Source organism: Ahaetulla prasina, chromosome 5, assembly GCF_028640845.1.
Source record: "Ahaetulla prasina isolate Xishuangbanna chromosome 5, ASM2864084v1, whole genome shotgun sequence".
In the NCBI taxonomy this organism is placed as follows: Eukaryota; Metazoa; Chordata; class Lepidosauria; order Squamata; family Colubridae; genus Ahaetulla; species Ahaetulla prasina.
The window spans coordinates 31,746,111-31,765,227 of record NC_080543.1 but is presented as its reverse complement, the minus strand read 5'-3'; the positions used below and the strand labels follow the sequence as shown (position 1 = coordinate 31,765,227).

General features: G+C 39.6%; 1 protein-coding gene and 1 long non-coding RNA gene across 4 annotated transcripts in view; one reads left to right on the top strand and one right to left on the bottom strand.

The window, feature by feature from the left end:
• Positions 1 to 3,323: 3,323 nt before the first annotated feature.
• Positions 3,324 to 17,005, bottom strand: LOC131199908 (uncharacterized). The gene is made up of 4 exons (XR_009155469.1): positions 16,897 to 17,005; positions 14,910 to 15,039; positions 13,923 to 14,056; positions 3,324 to 4,239 (listed from the first exon to the last, which is right to left on the bottom strand). It is a non-coding gene; the product is annotated as an uncharacterized LOC131199908 (long non-coding RNA).
• The window catches only part of SMAD9 (SMAD family member 9), a 58,803-nt gene continuing 56,029 nt past the window's right edge, over positions 16,344 to 19,117 (top strand). The window contains exon 1 of one of the 3 annotated variants that reach the window (XM_058186179.1): positions 16,344 to 16,716. The gene's annotated coding sequence lies outside the window, so the exon portion shown is untranslated. The remainder of the gene's footprint in view (positions 16,717 to 19,117) is intronic. The other 2 variants (XM_058186181.1, XM_058186180.1) reach the window with 2 other exon arrangements.

Genomic DNA, 19,117 nt, shown 5'->3' with positions numbered 1-19,117 from the left:
TAAATCTCCTATTATATTAGTGCATAATATAATCCTGAATGGGAAAAAATGAATAATTGGACAGAAAGAATTGGACAAAGTGAAACTAGATTTCACTACTCCTATCCCAAAAAGATGAAATTATAGTGTCTGAAACTCTAGGTTTTCTCCTTAAAAGTCAAATTTATAATAAAGAATGGGAGAGTCTAGATACAATCAATTTTCCCTTAATAAGCAAATGCATAATTCTTGATTACTCTTGTATCCATCATACTTGCCAATTGTAAAAAATTAGAGCTTAACACATTAAAAAGAATCTACAAATTGTTGACAAAAAAGCTATATAAAATACTGTATTTTAGGAATAGACAAATTTTCTGACTATTTCTTAGGGGCAGGAGTTCCCTTTTGGGAATGACGGCAGCACCATTATTGAAAAAGCTCAATGGAAAAATTCATTGAAATTGGTGAAGCTGGAGAAACCACAAAAGTTGCAGATAATTCTATGGCAAAAGAATGACAGACATATATGTTGTAACTATATGAGTGCAAGATTATCATACTCCACTCACTAAAGTATTTTTAAAGCAAAATTTCTTTCATTAAATGAATAAATAGGAGGGGGAAAATGTAAATTTTTTTCTACATGGCACTATTTCAAGTGGTAATTCATTATACTGCTCCATACTGAAAACTACAAATCTGTCCATTTATGCCTGAGTAATTTAATAACTTAATACCATTAGTAATTTAATGCCATTATCATAATGACTGCCACCTACCCCAGTGAGACCTGGAAATCTACAACAAGAAATTATTCATAAGATCAAAGTGTTCCAACAACATTGTCTCAGAAGGATTCTTTGTATCTCATATCAAGAACATGTCATAAATGGGAAAATTCTGCAAAGAAGTAATTCCCGAAAACTGTCTTAAGATTGCAACAGAAAGAAGAATGTGTTCCGCATGAGTGAGAAATTGAATGACTGTAATTAACTGGATACCACCAAATGGTTGGAGAAAAAGAGGAAGGCCAAAGAAAACCTGGTACCAAGCATTTCAGGAAGATATGAAAAACATCAGCCTTAAATGGAAGGATGCAGATATTGTAGCTATGAACCAAGAGCAGTAGCTCAATGTGCTTGGTGCAGGATATGATGATTTGAGTGAGCATAACATTATAGATTTACTTTTTTTTCAAAAACTCTCTACAGTTCAGACTATAAGTAAAATACTGTGCAGCAGCAGTGAAAATAGGGCATCAACTGAATAAAGAGCTCCTATAGTTATACTTACTTTCTAACCATCTTTATATTACTAGATGTTTTAATAAATGGCTTGATTTTTTTTATTGTCTGCAATAGTATTTTCTTTTTATGATCTTTGCTTGTAAAAAAAGTCTCTCTCTCTCTCCCTCCCTCCCTCTGTCCCTCTCTCTGTGGATAAGTGTTATCGCACAACCTAAGCTATAGTTTGCTTAAATTACGGAATTAACCATACTAGCTGAATTCAAAAATCAATCATGCCATAATTTACTACATTTCATGCAATCTATTAACACAAAATCAAATAAATCATATTAATGGATTAATAAAGTATACTATGTGCAATGAGTTTGTCAAGTTACCACACAGTTGTTATAAGTTATTACAAAGCACTTAGCCATGGTTTGTACTTTCCTTCAGACAGCAAAGCATCTTAAGCCAGCTTTGATGTTCTATGTTTTTAGAAGAACATTTTAGGTTAGACAATTCAATTCAAGGTGGGCCTGAAGTGATAGCACCTTTTCTAAGATGGCATTCTGCTTTTAGCAGTTACCTTTTTTGAAAGAAGACGACATGTTAAAATAAAATAAAATAAAATAAAATAAAATAATGCATTACTTGTTTAAATAGGTATGACCTTTCAGTCAAGTGTACATCATTTACTAAATGTTTCAGTCCCTACTTTTAATGTTTAATTTATAAATATTGAATTATTGTCTATGAACATCTTGCTTTTTCTTAGGAATGGTGTATATATGTATCAGAGGTGGGTTTCAGCAGGTTCTGACCAGTTCTGGAGAACCGGTAGTGGAAATTTTGAGTAGTTCGGAGAACCAGTAGTAAAAATTCTGACTGGCCCCACTCCCATCTATTCTCTACCTCCCAAGTCCCAGCTGATCAGAAAGGAATGGGGATTTTGCAGTATCCTTCCCCTGCCGTGCCCACTAAGCCACGCCCACCAAGCCATGCCACCCCACCAAGCCACACCCAGAGAACCGGTAGTAAAAAATGTTGAAATCCACCACTGATATGTATACATATACATGTACATACATACACACATAGACACACTGTTCCTCGATGTCTACCATCTTCAACAACGACAACAACAAAATCTCTGTGAAAAGCTCAGTGTTAAAGAAGTCTTCATCAGTGGATCTTTATTTCATATAGTTTTTTCTGCAGCCTTTTACATTTTGAGTTTCCTCCGTAAATTTACTGCAGCTGGTAGGACAAAGAATTCATAGGCTGTTCGAAAAATCTATGCAGAGGCTGGGAGGGTTTTTTTTCCGCCTTATGAATAAAACTTGCGAAGCTGATTCTCTGAAAGTTGAGAGTGTCATTTACCCATTAAAAAAAGTCTGAGCATATTTTCCTTAGACATCAATAAATGTATGTTTTTTTAAAAAAATAGAAAATATCATAATTTTATAAAGAATATCAAATGTTCCCTTTGGGCTTCTGCTCAAACAGTTCAATATTAAATACCTGGTTAGTCACTAAACATTGAAGTCAAACTGATGGGTTCTTTTTCCTGGCAACCCCAGTGTCTCCACTGTAGATCATGACTTTTTTTTTTTACTTGCAATTTCCCATGGTAAATCAGCTAAGGGTTGTTCTGTTCTTTCACTTCTCTCAAGCACCCAGAGTCGCTTCAGTAGTGAGATGAGTGACATATACATTTAATAAATTAATAAATAAAGCTGGCTTTGCAATTCTTACTTAGAGTAGCAGGAATGAAAAACAAACAAACAAAACTGGTGTGAAGTATTTTGTCCATTTTTTTAGTAGGAATGAAATAGATACCATAATTTTATGTGTTGGGGGCACATGGCTTTGTCTCCTTTGCGTTTTTCTTTTGTGCAAAGCAGGAATGAGGAATTTTTGTTGCTGCAAAACCTATAGTGGTTTAAGGCCAAATAGGCAAAATAAACAAAACCATTTGAGAAAGAAATAGCAACTGAAAACAATAATTCTAATTAAACCCACAGACAGATTGATTTCAACTGAAAGGGATGGAACTCATCCAACAATTGCTACTTTCTGTTTTTAAAATGACTATATGCCAAAACCTCCCAGCATTTTGAAAAACCAGAACACCATACAAGAGGTCCTTTAATGATCCTAACAGAAGATCTTGGGATTAAGCCAAATTTTAAAGTCTCATTTAAATAAACCAGGATGGGGACCATTACAAATCTTGCGGGCTGGTGTTGAGTCTGCTGTATTGACATTGTATGCTACTGAGTTTCATAAGGTCTCATAATTTATTTTATTTCATAAGTCCTATTCTGTGGGTATAAATGTTTTTCATTCTAGCATATAGTATGGCTCAGTTAATCAAATGCCAATCTAATCCATACTTACTAAGGACTAAAGCTTTAGTGCAAGATATTTTGCACTAACAAAAGGAGTTACATCTAATTTTCATATCTGTCCTTCATCTAAATGAGTGGTGTATTGGGTCCATGGTTATCTACCCCCAAGAAAACACACAGAGGAGCGTATTGTATGGTTACTAATTCAATATGTCAGAGCATCTTACTATTAGTTCTTTATCTATCTGATAATGGACCAAATTTGATTGTGAAAGTATTGTTGTACTAGTTGTAATATTTCTCTGCAGACTTGACAATCATTCTTTCTTGTTTGTAAGTTATCATTAGATTGATGCAGGTATTGTTTTTGAACCTTAGGTCAGATTTGGTCATTCACTTTGATTTTGTTAAGTTAGAATCAAGGACACTAAAAGCTTTACAATGTCATTGACAAATAAGATAAACAATACTGTTCTAGACAATACAAATCACCGGGACCTGACAGATTACATTCCAGAGTTCTGAAGAAGCTGACAGATGTGATCTCTGAACTATTGTATCATATTTTTACTGAGGACTAGAAAACAGCCGATGTGGTTCCCATTTTCAAAAAAGGAAAAAAAACAGATCCAGGAAACTAAAGACCAATCAGCCTGACATCAATATCTGGGAAGATCCTGGAAAAAGATAATCAAACAACAGAATTGAGAACACCTAGAAGCAAACAAAGTTTACAACAGAAGCCAACATGGGTTTGTCAAAAATAGATCATGTCAAACAAATCTTATTTCATTCTTTGACAAAGTGACTAAATTAATGGACCAATGAAATGCAGTTGACAGTGTACTTCGATTTCAGTAAGGCATTTGACAAAGTAGACCCAACCTACTTTCTGGGAAGCTAAAAAAATGTGGGATAGACAATCTACCACTAGATGGATTTGTAACAGGCTGACAAACCACACTCAATCTGTAATCCTTAATGAAACTATATAGATCTGCATGGAGAGAAATAAGCAGTGGGGTACTCCAAGTTCCATTTTAGGCCCAGTACTCTTCAACATCTTCATAAATGATTTAGATGAGGGAATAAAAGGGGAACTCATCAAATTTGCAGATGACTAAACTGGCAGGAATACCAACATTCCGGAAGATAACCCTCAAGATCCAGATGGATCTCGACAGACTTGAACACAGGGCCCTATCCAGTGGTGAAATCCAAATTTGTTTTACTACCTGTTCTGTGGGCATGGCTTGGTGGGCGTGGCAGGGGAAGGATACTGAAAAATCTCCATTCCCACCCCACTCCAGGATACAGCAAAATTCTCATTCCCCTCCCCACTACTGGGGGAATGATATAGCAAAATCTCCATTCCCACCCCACTCTGGAGCAAGCCAGAGGTGGTATTTGCCAGTTCTCTGAACTACTCAAAATTTCTGCTACCAGTTCTCTGAACTGCTCAAAATTTCCACTACCGTTTCTCCAGAACCTGCTGAATTTCACTCATCTCTATCTAACAAAATATAGAAAATGTAATTCAACGTAGAAAAAAATAAGGTTTTACAAATGTAAATAGGCAGAGATTAGGTGAAATCTGGTTCAATAGCAGCAACTGTGAGAGGGATTTTGGGGTCCTAATGGAAAATCACTTAAATATGAGCTAGCAGTGTGCTGCAGCAGCCAAAAAAGCAGTGCAATTCTAGGTTGCATTAACAGAGGGATAGAATCAAGACCCCCTGAAGCATTAATACCACTTTATAAAGCCTTAGTTAGTAAGACAACTCTTAGAATACTGCATCCAGTTTTGATCACTATATTATAAAAAAATATGTTGAGACTTTGGAAAGAGTGCAGAAAAGAGCAACAAAGATGATTAGGGGATTGGAGGCTAACATGGTTCAGAATGGTTGCAGGAATTGGGTATGTCTAGTTTATTGAAGCAGAACGTGGTGGCTCAGTGGATAAGATGGTGAGCTTGTCGATCGAAAGGTTGGCAGTTCAGCGGTTTGAATCCCAAGTGCCACATAACGGGGTGAGCTCCCGTTACTTGTCCCAGCTTCTGCCAGTCTAGCAGTTCGAAAGCCCGTAAAAATGCAAGTAGGAAAATAGGGACCACCTTTGGTGGGAAAGTAACAGCGTTCCATACGCTTTTGGCATTTAGTCATGCCGGCCACATGACCACGAAAACGTCTTCGGACAGCGCTTGCTCTTCGGCTTCGAAACGGAGATGAGCACCACTCCCTAAAGTCAGGAACGACTAGCACATACGTGCGAGGGGAACCTTTACCTTAGTTTACTGAAAAGAAGAACTAGGGGTGACATGATAGCAGTGTTCCAATATTTGAGCTGAAGAAGAGGGGGTAAACCTATTTTCCATAGTACCAGAATGCAAAACATGAAACAACGGATGGAAACTAATCAAGGAGAGAAGCAACCTAGAACTAAGGAGAAATTTCCTAATAGTGAGAACAATTAATCGGTGCCTTCAGAAGTTGTGGGTGCTTCATCACAGGAGACTTTTAAGAAGCCAATTGTCTGGAATGGTATAGAGTCTCCTGCTTCAGCAGGGCATTGGACTAGAAGACCTCCAAGGTCCTTTCCAACTCTATTATTCTTTTATTCTGTTACGATAAGCAAGGGAAGCCTGGAAGAGCTACGTTTGTGACATCTTTTCCCCCACACATTATAGTGACATTTACCAGATCTCTCTAGAAGAACATTTATTTCCATTAAGATACACAAGATACATTTTGAAAGACGTCAAAAGTGACTCATGGCTTTAGAATTTACAAACACACGGCAGCACAAATGATTTAAATCTACTATTGTTAAACTTTAAAAGAATGTATGAGGCATATGGTATCACTATTTTGAGAAGCAACTATTCATCAATGCAGTCTGAATGAATCTCTGGTTCATTGAACACAATCCACCTAAAAATTATGATGCCCCATTAAAATGAGCAAAATTTAACAAAGATGCTGCCGTGGTTTTGTACAACTGTATTGTTTGCATATTAATCTCAATTTGCTTAATTTTCCATCTTCCCGATTTGTACCATACTATGAACTACTAACTCAGTGATGGCGAACCTTTTAGACACCGAGTACTCAAACTGCACGTGCACGCATGCCCAAACTGAAAGGTGCATGTGCATGTGAAACTGTGCATGTGCAGACATGTGTAAATATGTGCATGTGCAGACATGCACGCACATGCATGGACATGCGTGCATGCGCAGCAGAGATCCAAAGATCTCTGGCTGGAAGGAGGCAGGGCAATAGGTAAGATCTTTTTCTTTCGTGAGCTTCTGTTTTGTTGTTTGCAGGGAAACAGAAGCTCACAAAAGAAATACCACGAAGATCTGACCTGGGGTGACAGTATGTGTGCCAGTAGAGAGGGCTCTGCAAAGGGGTGAAATCCTACCAGTTCGGACTGGTTCGGCCAAACCCCTAGGGATTATAGGCATCAGTTTGCCGAACCAGTAGTAATTACCCCTCCTTGGCCCCACCCACACCCAGCCAGTCGCTGCTCACCTCTTCCAGCTGCTCGATATTCCACAAATTCAATATTAAATGCAGCAGAGAGAATGCTAACTTTTCTTCCTCCATTCAGAACGGAGCTGCTGCAGCCTGTCCCTTTTACAGTAGTCCCTAGGAGGAAGGGGGCCGGGAGGGAACCATAAAAGGAGCAGCAGCTCCGTTCTGAATGGAGGGAAAAAAGTTAGTATTATCTCTGCCACAGAATTCAATGTTAAATGCAGCAGAGAGAACGCTAACTTTTCTCCCTCCCTTCACAACAGAGCTGCTGCAGTCTGTCCCTTTTAAGGTAGTCCCCAGAAGGGAAGGGGAGGGGGGAGCAGCTGGAATGGAGCCGTTTTTGTGAAAGGCAGGAAAATGGGGAAGGGGATTATCCTGCCTGTCATCCATTCCTCAATCTCAGCACAGACTGAGGGAAGGAAGGTAGGCAGGAATATTCCCCTCCTCATTTTCCTGCCATTTGTGACAAGGAGTGGCTGGGAGGGGAGGGGCCAATGAGGAGCCCCTCGATGTGAGTGATGTCAAGTTGGCCACGCCCACCCAGTCACATGACCTCCCCCAACAAGCCACGCCTACAGAACCGGTAGGGGAAATTTTTAAATTTCAACCCTGGCTCTACGTGCCACCTCTGGCACGCATGCCACAGGTTCGCCATCACGGTACTAACTAATCAAACAGATAAGGTCTGTATAACTAGTACGAAAACAAACTAAGTTTAATATCAGTGAAACCTAGCAGGTTATGTGAATCCTAGATTTGTAATTGATCCAATTTAAGTATATTGTTATAAAAAATAGCCCATATAACACATAAAACATCCCGATTGAATTTTCCATTCCCACAATGCCCCTCTCCAAATGTTCTGACCATGATTTCACCCTGATTTGCCAAAGATCAAACATGTGACTGTTCATATGCTAAGTGTGCGTTGTGCCTTTCAATAATGCTTCTGCTATCGGTATAGTTTATATGTTCCTATTTCAGGATGATGAAAAGACAGGATTCTGTGCTTGTGACCTGAAATACTTGTGATATGTTGTGTTCTTGTCCAAAACAATTTTGCATATTGTGTATTTGCAGCCAATGTAAATTGTGGTTAGCCTTGGAGAAAAACAAAATCAAAGGAGAGGAGCAAAGTGTGGCCAGGGTTCAGCTGATGAGAGAGGGTAGGATTTGTCAGATCAAAGAAAGAATGCTCCATAACAGAAACCAACAAAGAAAACAATTCTCCATAAGGAAGTGAATCAGACAATAAAGAATACTATGATAGATGGGAGTAATAGCCAGAAGCAAGAAACCTAGAATGTTATATCATACACTACCCAGAGTCTCTCTTTGAAGCAGATGAGCAGTTTAGAAATATGAAAAATAAATAGTTTTCAAGCAACTTGAACGTAAGACTTATAAAAAAACGGAAATGTAAAGGTTTTCCCCAAAGGTCCAGTTGTGTCCAATTCTAGGGGGTGGCGCTCATGTCAGTTTCTTAGCCAAGAAAGTTCATTGTTGTCTGAAGACACTTTTGCTGTCATGTGACCAGCATGACTATATATTGAGGCACATAGAATGCTGTTACCTTCCTGCTGAAGTGGTACCTATTTATTTACTTGCATTTATATGCTTTCAAACTGCTAGTTGGGCAGGAGCTGGGCAAGTAACAAGTCACCCTGTTGCACAGCCTCGAATCTTGAATCTGGGCTGTCAGCTTTTCAGCTGATAGATCCAGCGCCTTTAACAGCTCAGCCATTGCATCCCCTTATCAAATCCCCTACCGGTATTATTTCTTTTTGTTATCCATGCGTACATGGAACGTAAAAGGCATTATATGCATCATAATATCAATATGGATATAACATAAATTATATATTACAGTATATATCAATTACATCATAGTGCAACTAAAGCAAATTACATAATTTGCATTATGTATTAAGACATTATGACAATGTCATTAAGGCACACCAAATAATTTTTATTGAAGAGTTCAACAGATTTAAAAATAGTACAAATGTTGAATTAAAGAAGAATATAACAAAGTAATAAGTGAAAAGAAAATACATAAAAAAAATATAAAAGGAAATAAAAAGATTCTAAAGCAGCTTCCAATCTTCTTGACAGCGGTTAAGATATATTTATATTTTATTCTCTTTCTCTAAGGATACATCATATTTTTCTTTCCAGAAACTCTTTTTAATCTTCAAATCCATAAATTGTATGTTCACTTTTCAGCAAAAAGTCCATAACAGGATCCTAGTCACAAATAAATGCAGTTATTGATCCTTCTCTAACCAAATAATAGAATAGAATAGAATAGAATAGAATTTTATTGGCCAAGTGTGATTGGACACACAAGGAATTTGTCTTGGTGCATATGCTCTCAGTGTACATAAAAGAAAAGCTACGTTCATCAAGGTTCAACATTTACAACACAATTGATGGTCAATATATCAATATAAATCATAAGGATTGCCAGCAACAAGTTATAGTCATACAGTCATAAGTGGAAAGAGATTGGTGATGGGAACTATGAGACGATTAATAGTAGTGCAGATTCAGTACATAGTTTGACAGTGTTGATGGAATTATTTGTTTAGCAGAGTGATGGCCTTCAGAAAAAAACTGTTCTTGTGTCTAGTTGTTCTGGTGTGCAGTGCTCTATAGCGTCGTTTTGAGGGTAGGAGTTGAAACAGTTTATGTCCAGGATGCGATGGGTCTGTAAATATTTTCATGGCACTCTTCTTGATTCGTGCAGTACACAGGTCCTCAATGGAAGGCAGGTTGGTAGCAATTATTTTTTCTGCAGTTCTAATTATCCTCTGAAGTCTGTGTTTCTCATGTTGGGTTGCAGAAACGAACCAGACAGTTATAGAGGTGCAAATGACAGACTCAATAATTCCTCTGTAGAACTGAATCAGCAGCTCCTTGGGCAGTTTGAGCTTACTGAGTTGGCGCAGAAAGAACATTCTTTGTTGTCCTTTTTTAATGATGTTTTTGATGTTAGCTGTCCATTTGAGATCTTGCGATATGATAGAACCTAGAAATTTGAAGGTTTCTACTGTTGATACTGTGTTGTCTAGTATTGTGAGAGGTGGAAGTATGGAAGGGTTTCTCCTAAAGTCTATCACCATTTCTACGGTTCAGTTCCAGATTGTTTTGGTTGCACCACAAGGCTAGTCGTTCGACCTCTCGTCTATATGCGGATTCGTCATTGTCTCGAATGAGACCAATCACTGTTGTGTCATCTGCGAACTTCAGTAGCTTAACAGATGGATCATTGGAGAAGCAGTCATTGGTATACAGAGAGAAGAGAAGTGGGGAGAGCACACAGCCTTGGGGGGCCCCTGTGCTAATTGTACAGGTATTTGATGTGATCTTGCTTAGCTTCACCTGCTGCTTCCCGTTTGTTAGGAAGCTTGTGATCCACTTACAAGTCTGTTCCGGTACCTGTAGCTGGTTTAGCTTAGTTAGAAGAATGTCTGGAATGATGGTATTGAATGCTGAACTAAAGTCTACAAAAAGGACCCTTGCATAGGTCTTTGGAGACTCAAGATGTTGTAGGATGTAGTGCAGAGCCATATTAACAGCATCATCTGTTGATCTATTTGCTCGGTATGCAAATTGCAAGGGGTCTAACAGCGGATCCATGATGGTTTTCAAGTAGGAAAGCACTAGCCTTTCATGACTGCAGATGTTAAAGCAACTGGTCTGTAGTCATTCGGTTCCTTGATGGTGGGCTTCTTTGGCACTGGGATGATGGTAGAGCGTTTGAAGCAAGAATGAACATAACACATCTCTAGTGATTTATTGAAAATATGGGTGAAGATGATGCCAATTGGTCAGCACAGACTTTTAAGCAAGGAGTTATCTTGTCTGGGCCTGGAGCTTTTCCTGGCTTTTGTCTGTGAAATAGGTCCTGCACTTCCTTTTCTGTGATCACTAGAGGTTGTGAACCCAATGAAATGGGGTCAGTTGTAGGAGGCTTGGCTGTTGTTGGTGTGTCTGAGATGGGGGTTGTGGAGATAGGTGGCTGTAGTTTCCTTTCAAACCTGCAGTAAAACTCATTCAGGTCATCTGCCAGTTGTTGATTACCTTCAGCCTGGGAAGGAGGTTTGCCATAGCCGGTGATATTTTTAAGAGTTTTCCACATGTTTGCTGGTTCATTTGCTGAAAACTGATTCTTTAGCTTTTCAGAGTAGCTTCTTTTTGCTGCTCTAATCTCCTTGTTAGTGCATTTCTGGCCTGATTGTACAGCATTTTATCACCTTTTCTGTAGGCTTCCTCTTTGGAATGTCGCAGCTGCATAAGTTTAGTTTTGCCATCTCTGCTGATTCAGTCATTTTCACCAACCTTGTTCTGTCCCCCTCCACAGTTCGGGAGACACGAGCAATGACTTAATTAGCCAGAAACTATCAGCTCTGGCAGCAAACTAGCAAGCATCTGCCAAGTGTCTCTGTTATCTCTCTTGATGCCGATGAGTCAGCCAGGAAACCAGGAGCAAATAGGACTTCAGCTCTAATTCTCCCTCTAAGCAGTTGATTTGCTTGCCACGAAGTGGTATAGCAGCCCGTGCTGCTTTTATATCCTGTGGGGTGTGGCTCCATGAGTCAGCATTTCCTAGGCCTGCCCCACCCTTGCTTCTGTTGTTCCCGCCTCTCCTGCCTACGAAACCTAGGGATTCAGCCATGCCTGTTTGCCATCAGCCGGGTCTGGAAGCGTGGCCTGGGGGGGGGAAGAGTCAGGGGACGGAGGCCGCGTTATCTCCTCCACCTGGCCTGCCTCTGGCTCCTGGAGCTGAGCCAGGGAAGCCGGTGCTCCAGAGATAAGTCCTGATGGCCCTTCCCCCTCATTTTCCGAGTCACTTTCTGGCAGGGGGCCTGGCTCGTGGAGCACAGACACAACAAACCTTGTACCAGATGTCTATGCAGATTTGGATAAATAACACTGCAAAAAACAGATACAATTGTATTCCCATAACCCTCTGTATTTATTATATTTGTTCTCTTTTCCATCCTTTCATAGAAAAGGATCAGAAAAGGAAAAAGCATTACAAATAAATGGTTAGCTTCCAAAATGGTATTAAGAGGAGATATTTGTTTTGTAGGACCATGGCCTCAGTTAATTAGGTGATGTACTGTTGTCATAGCATTGTATCTCACAAGTACTAGTAAAAATGTGTTTGGCCAAACATGGTGAGTTACCAGGAAGACATTAAACTTCAGCTTGTGATACTTGATAGTCAAATTCTTGAAATTATTATCTTAAACATTTGTTATTATAGAATATATAAAAATATTGAAATAAAAGTCAGACAGAATTAATGGCTCATGAATTTCACAATCTTTGCCTATGTCTGCACTAAAGTTCAGAATATAATAAGAACTTACGTTTGTAATACAGGAAGGTAAATACGATTTATTAGGCCTGCTAATAATGGAGGTCCTGGTAGAATAACCCTGATTGGAATATAGCAATCAAATCTACAGTTTGAGCTACTCAGCTGCATTTTGCTAAGAATTTATCTTCATATCTTGCTAGCTTTAACACAAAGATGTCCCACTAACTTCTTTTCGGTAGCTTTGTTTATTTAAGTATTCCAGTTTTAAACTAGCATACAAAAGTCTTGATGTATGAATCATCTCTCAACTTGTTAATACTAGTGACAATGTGGACACATATTGCCCAGTGTTCGGAACTTTGGTCATTCTCACCATTGTTGACATCATTAACTATTGTAGGCTCACTTGTTCTCAACAATAAGTAACAGAGGTAGTTCATGTTTAGCTACTACAACTGGGACCAGCAGTTCAGTTATTAAGAAAAGTAATTGCTAAGTGAAACTGTGACAAATGGTTATGATCTTACTTCAACTTTCCTTTGCTTTACAGACCAATGAAGGTTATAAATGTGAGGAAAATTTCTTTTTTATCACTGTCTGGATTTGGCAACATTATGTTTAAAAAGTAATGAGGGCTGGGTGACATGAAAGAATCACACTTAAGAAATGCTAATCAATGATATTGTATGAAACCAGGATGAAATATCAAGTGGGTGCTAACAAAATCCAATCTAGACCTTTTACTTACATTATGTATTAATGATTTAGGGGAAGAGGTACAGGGCATTCTTATCAAATGTGCAAATGTTGCAAAACTGAATAAAATAGCTAATATTCTAGAAGAGCAAAGTGGAAATACCAAATGATCTTTATAGATCATTAGATCTATATTAGAGTTTAATTCAGGGGTGAAATGCTCCTGGTTCAAACCAGCTCGCCCGATCCGCTAGTGATGGCGGCTGGTGGTTTGGAGAAACGGTAGCAAAAATCCCTGCCCCCGCCCCCTGCCCCTGCTGAGCCGTGCCATCATCAAAGGTTTTTTTTTTTTACTTTTAAAAGCAGTTTTTCTTCAGCTGAAAACATGCTTTTAAAAGTAAAAAAAAGCCTTTGATAATCCCGCGGCTTCGCTGGGATCGTCAGAACCCTTAAACTCTTTTTTTTAGCAACCTCTTCGGCCGCAGAGGTTGTAAAAAAAAGGTTTTAAAAGGCTCCTCTGGCGATCCCAGCTGAGTTCCTCATCACCAGAACCTTAAAAAACATATTTTCTACAAACTCTTCAGCCGAAGAGCTTGTTAAAACAAATATTTTAAGAGGGTCTAGGCTGCGATGAGGGAACTTCAGCCGGGATCATCAGAGGAGCTTTTAAAATCTTTTTTTCCTCTGGCGATCCCAGTTACCTGATCATCACAGGCTTTTAAAATCATTTTTAACAACCTCTTACAACAGCCCCCACCCATGCCCACCCAATTCCCCCTCCCCACTTACTTACCTATTTACTGCTCCTTTCAGATTGGCAAAGCCATGCTTTACATCAGTTGTATCAGCTAGCAACTAAATCTGCTTGCCTGCAATCCATCTCCTCAGTGAGCAACTCAATCTGCCTGCTTTGCTGGCTGAGGAACTCTGGGAATTGAAGTCCACAAACCTTAAAGTTACTAAGTTGGAGACCCCGATCTAAAAAATATTAATAAAATAATAAAATAAAATAAAATAAAATCTTTGTGCAGCTTTCTGAGATTTGGTGTGTTTCTGTAGTGTTTCACTCTAACTACACAAACACACAAAATCTCACAAAGCTATATGTGGCATTGTGTGTATGTGTGTGTGTGAGTCAGTTGTGTTGCGTTGTGTGTGTGCAAAGTGTGAAAGTTGGTTTTTGAGCTTTTTGTGGCTGTGTGAGGTTCCTGCTTGTTGCAGGGACCATTTTGGGTGAAGTGCAGCTGCTTTTACATTGTGTGTGAGTCAGTTGTGTTGTGTTGTGTGTGTGTACAGTGTGAAGGTTGCTTTTTGGTACCTCTTATTGTTTTGTATACTTTATTATTTTTATTATTTATTGTTATTGGCCATGCCCACCCAGTCATCTGACACCCCCCCAAGCCACCCTCACCAATTAAGCCACACCCACAGAACCGGTAGGTAAAATTTTTAGTTTTCACCCCTGGTTTAATTACTCTAATATTAGAGTAATTAACTGAAAACAGCATCATGAAATTTAGAGATCAGTGCAAATTTACAGATATAAGATGGATTTTACTGGAAGGCCATTTGGATCATCTGGTTGGTTGCAACTGGATGAGTCAGCAATGAGATGCAAAAAAAAGAGGGGGAATGCCATACTAACAATTGCAAATGACATAAAACAAATGGCTTTAGTACTTCATTTTACTTTGGTTGGATCCCACTTCAGTTTTTGAACACTGCTCTTCAGGAAGAATTTTAAAAACATTGAAACAGGGCAGGGGTGAAATTTACTTACCTTCCCTACTGGTTCGCCAATGTGTGCATGTATTGCATGCACAGAGGCTTAAAATGTTGCAAAAAAGCAACGTCATGATGTTCACACGGGTGGGCGGAGCCTCCCCATAGCCACCGCTACTGGTTCACCCCTGAAACAGGGTTAGGAAAAGCAGTAATTAGAAATTAAGCTTCATGAGTGGTTTTATTAGGGTCTATTTTATATTTTATTAGTTTTAAATTATGGGGCCAATTTTTAGAATCAGATTTTTAAATAATGTTCTTAACTTTTTTCTTTTTGTACAATTTTATTTTGGCTGTAAACCGCCCTGAGTCTTCAGAGAAGGGCGGTATAAAAGTATGATTAATAAATAAATAAATAAATAAATGAAGAGTGTCTATGGAGAGGAGTACATTTAAATTTGGCAATACTGAAGGATTTGATACCAGTTTTCAGATACCTTATAGAATGTCCAACAGAAAAAAAGTGTAGGAGTTGCAATAATGGATTTAAGTTAGGCAGATTCTGAGTAGTGTAATTCCTCATACCGTGTTTCCCCGAAAATAAGACTGTCTTATATTTTTTCGAATCCTGAAATAAGTGCTTGGCCTTATTGCCATGCGCTCAAAAGCCAGATTGAGTTTATTATCAGGGGGTGTCTTATTTTGGGGGAAATGGTAGTGACAAAAATTTGATAGTGGAACCAATTACAGTACTTGGGGAGGAGGATTCCTCACACTGCACATGTTCAAGCAGAAGTTAAACAGGTGTTTGTGAAAATGCTTCCATTTGGATTCCTCTGTACACCAAGAGGCACCATTTGATGCATAATTCGCCCTTCCAAATTGAATTTGCTATTTTTGAGGAAACATCCTAACCTATCCACTCCTTCAGTTGGGCGGCATCAGTTAGGCTGATTTGCAGTATCCAAGCATGGGTCTCAATACACTAAATTTCCAATATACTCTCTCTCTCTCTCTCTCACTCACACACACACAAAAAAACCCATTTTAAAAGTTTCTGACTCCGACGTCAAAATGAGGCGCTCGAAATGGGATTCAACGGAGTCTTTAAAGGCCAAGAGTCAGAAGGGTAAAAAGAATGACGCGAGGATTGGCGTTTCCTTAAAATTCTTGGGCCGAGCAGGAAAAACGGTCTGACCCCTTGGACCACTATCCTACGCCTGCGTCTCTTCCTTAGAGGGGTTTTCCAGGTAAAGAATTCGGCAAGTGCTCGTTGGCCAACCCCGTCCAAGCCTACGGATCTTACTTGCTGGCTGCCTACCCACCCATTCACATAGCCCTCGTTTAGCTTGTCCTACAGGCAATCATCACAGAATAAAGTCATTCTCCTCTCTAGTCTTGGGGGGGTCAGGCAAAGAAACTCCCGTCGTTCTCATTCCCCTTCCTTTGCTGCCGCCTCCGCCTCCCTCTCCCTGGACAGAGGGGTCTTCAGAGGTGCACGCCCGCGCGCTCCCGAGGCAGCCAGACTCCGTCAGTCAGTCAGACCGCCAAGCCACTCAGAAGGGATTCCTGGCTGAGTTCCAGGTCGGCGCACTAATACAAGCTGCTAGGCTCCCGCCTGACTGACGCCTCGCTCGCTCGCTCGCTCGCTCCCTGGCTGGCTGGCTGGCTGGCGGCTGCTGCTGCTGCTGCTCTCGCTCTGGCCTCTGCCGCCGCCGAGTTCCTGCAGCCGCGTCCCTTCGCACGTTAGAAGGAGGGGGAAGTGTGAGCCGCTCGCTCCAAAGAAGTTGGCGCAGTCCCGGGAAGGCGACGGCTGGGCATCCGGCGGGAAGGGCAGGCGGCTGAGGCGTTCAACCTACGGGCAGGTACCAAGCTTTTGTTTGAACTCATTTATATGCTGATTTGTTTTCCTCGGGCAAGAAATGTCAGTTCCGCTCGGGAGACTTTTGCCTCGTCTCCGGCCGGGCTGCCCAGTTTGGTTTTCTATGCGGCAGCTTGCCTCAGGGGTAGCCCTTCGCAAACTTCAGTCCTCTCTGTCTGTTTACGTTGCCTGCAGTGCAGGCGTCAATTTCCTCGACCAGCAGCTACGTGGTGCCCAGCCCTGCCCTTCGCCGGACAAGGCGCTGTAAGCCTGAACCAGGCTCTCGAGGGGACTTTTGGCAGCCGTCAGTTTCCTTTTGGCTGTTCTCATGTCCGGGTGTTTTCATTCCCCCCAAAATAAGATCTTCTGTTATGATAGGTGTCTGGGAGCGCGCGCGCATAGTTTATTTTAGGAAATACTCTTCACGCTGGTAGCCTGTGACACTGTGAGAAGTCTATTTGAGAAGGAAACCTTTCCACAGAATGGCCTTTACTGTAGAGTAACCTGTGTGAAACCCCTGCTGTTAGCGAGGCTGGCGGAGTACCAAAAAGAAAAGAAAAGGGTTGCTCCTCCAAGCAATCCAGGTTATTCATTCATAAAAGTAGAATGAGAAGAGTTGACCGTGCAATGACTTGTTCTTATTCTTAATGGTCGACATTGTTTTCGAAATATTTCCCCTCATAAGCGAGGGCTTGTCCTCCTTTCAGTGTTCTTAGAAACGCGCCACATCCATGCAGAAAGGAAGGAATGGTGGCGGGGGGAAGGATTGATATAGGAGACAAACTGACGCCAGTATTGTGATCGGAAGGAGGGGCTCAACGCGAAACGTTTTTTATGGCTAGTTAACCGCTGTCAAGCGCTCTTCAGCCTCTATTTTGATTTCTTTCTCTGCTTTCTAAATTAAGACCGAAAGCGTAAGGGTTCGTGCCGGAAAATAATTCCTTAGGCTGCTCTTCAGCTTCTAGAGGTTACCTGTCTATAAAATCAAGTCGTTAGGGAGAAAAATTATATTTAGAAATAAACGTCAGGAGTCTTGAGTCACCATAAATGCGGATTTCTTTTATAATAGTATTAATAGGGCTAGAAGACCTTTTCCAGTTTGATGTTAGGGACTTTGAATACTAAGGTCCAGAATTTGTCAATTTCTGTTATAAATAACATCATATGAACCAAAGTTTAATATCTTGGTTGTGATAATTGTTTCTAAGCCAAAATCTGGGCATTGCCAGAAAGGAAGATAAGGATCTGTCTGAAAAATAGGAAAAAAATATTTTTAATTCTTAATAGAAACCACCAAACAGATACTCTCCATTTCACCTAAATTAAAATGCTGAAAATTAAGAAATGTTGGGGAAACTCGGGTATGATTCTAGTTTAAAGGGATCATGGACTTTGCATTGACAGTGAAAACAGTAGTGGACTGAATGTATATTCAGAACCTTTCTTACAATTGGCTCCTCAAAGTTCTGGTTAAAAGGCAAACTATATTCTACAGAACTGAAATTATGGGAGTTTTGTCATTGACACCCGTGACTGGATGAAACCACAGAATTTCTTTGATTTTGGAAGACTTAGTAACAGGTAAATTCTTAACCTCTGCAAAGTTTTGGGTTTTTTTTTTCTCCACACTCTTCATATGAAAGGAAGCAGAACATTTGGGCATTTCAGCATTTTACGCTGATTCCCTTTACTGATATCTGAAATGTTAGTCTTTATTTTAAAAAAATACTTGAACTGTTAAAGTTCTATGACTTTTGTGAGTAGAGAAGCAATGTATGCATCTATAATCAGGTTGACATTTACATTCTGTAGACAAATTACATTGTCAGTTAAGAGAACAAATTACAAACCTGTAATTCTCTCTCAATGAATGAATTATCTTATGGCCCAGAGACATGGGAAATAATATACAGGTTCTTGAAATGTAGCCAAGTTTGCAGTTGTCCAGGAAGGGCACTGCAGATAAGAAAATATTTTGCTATTTTGTAACTAAGAATTATGAAAGTAAGTGATTCAAAAGAGAGTTTTAGAGTTTAAAGGATATAGTGGAGCAATAATTTAGACATTAAGTTTTTAGAGAAGTGGAAAAAATAGTTTAAATAAATTGTAATTTAATCCATTCAGATTCATAAATTGCTGTGGCAACTCTTAAATACTATAACATTATTTATATTTGACTTTTAAAATGGTTTAAGTCAAATGACTGAGTGAATCAATGACAATAGTACCTATATGTAAGTATTGCAAAAACCACTGAGAGAATGTATCTAAAAGCAATTTTAGATGCTAACTAATCTCATTCCTATTTAATCGAGACTTTGTATACAACCCATTTCTTGGTCATTTGGCATGATGATATTCTGTATTACCACTTCAACACAGACTATTTCATTATAATTAAAAAC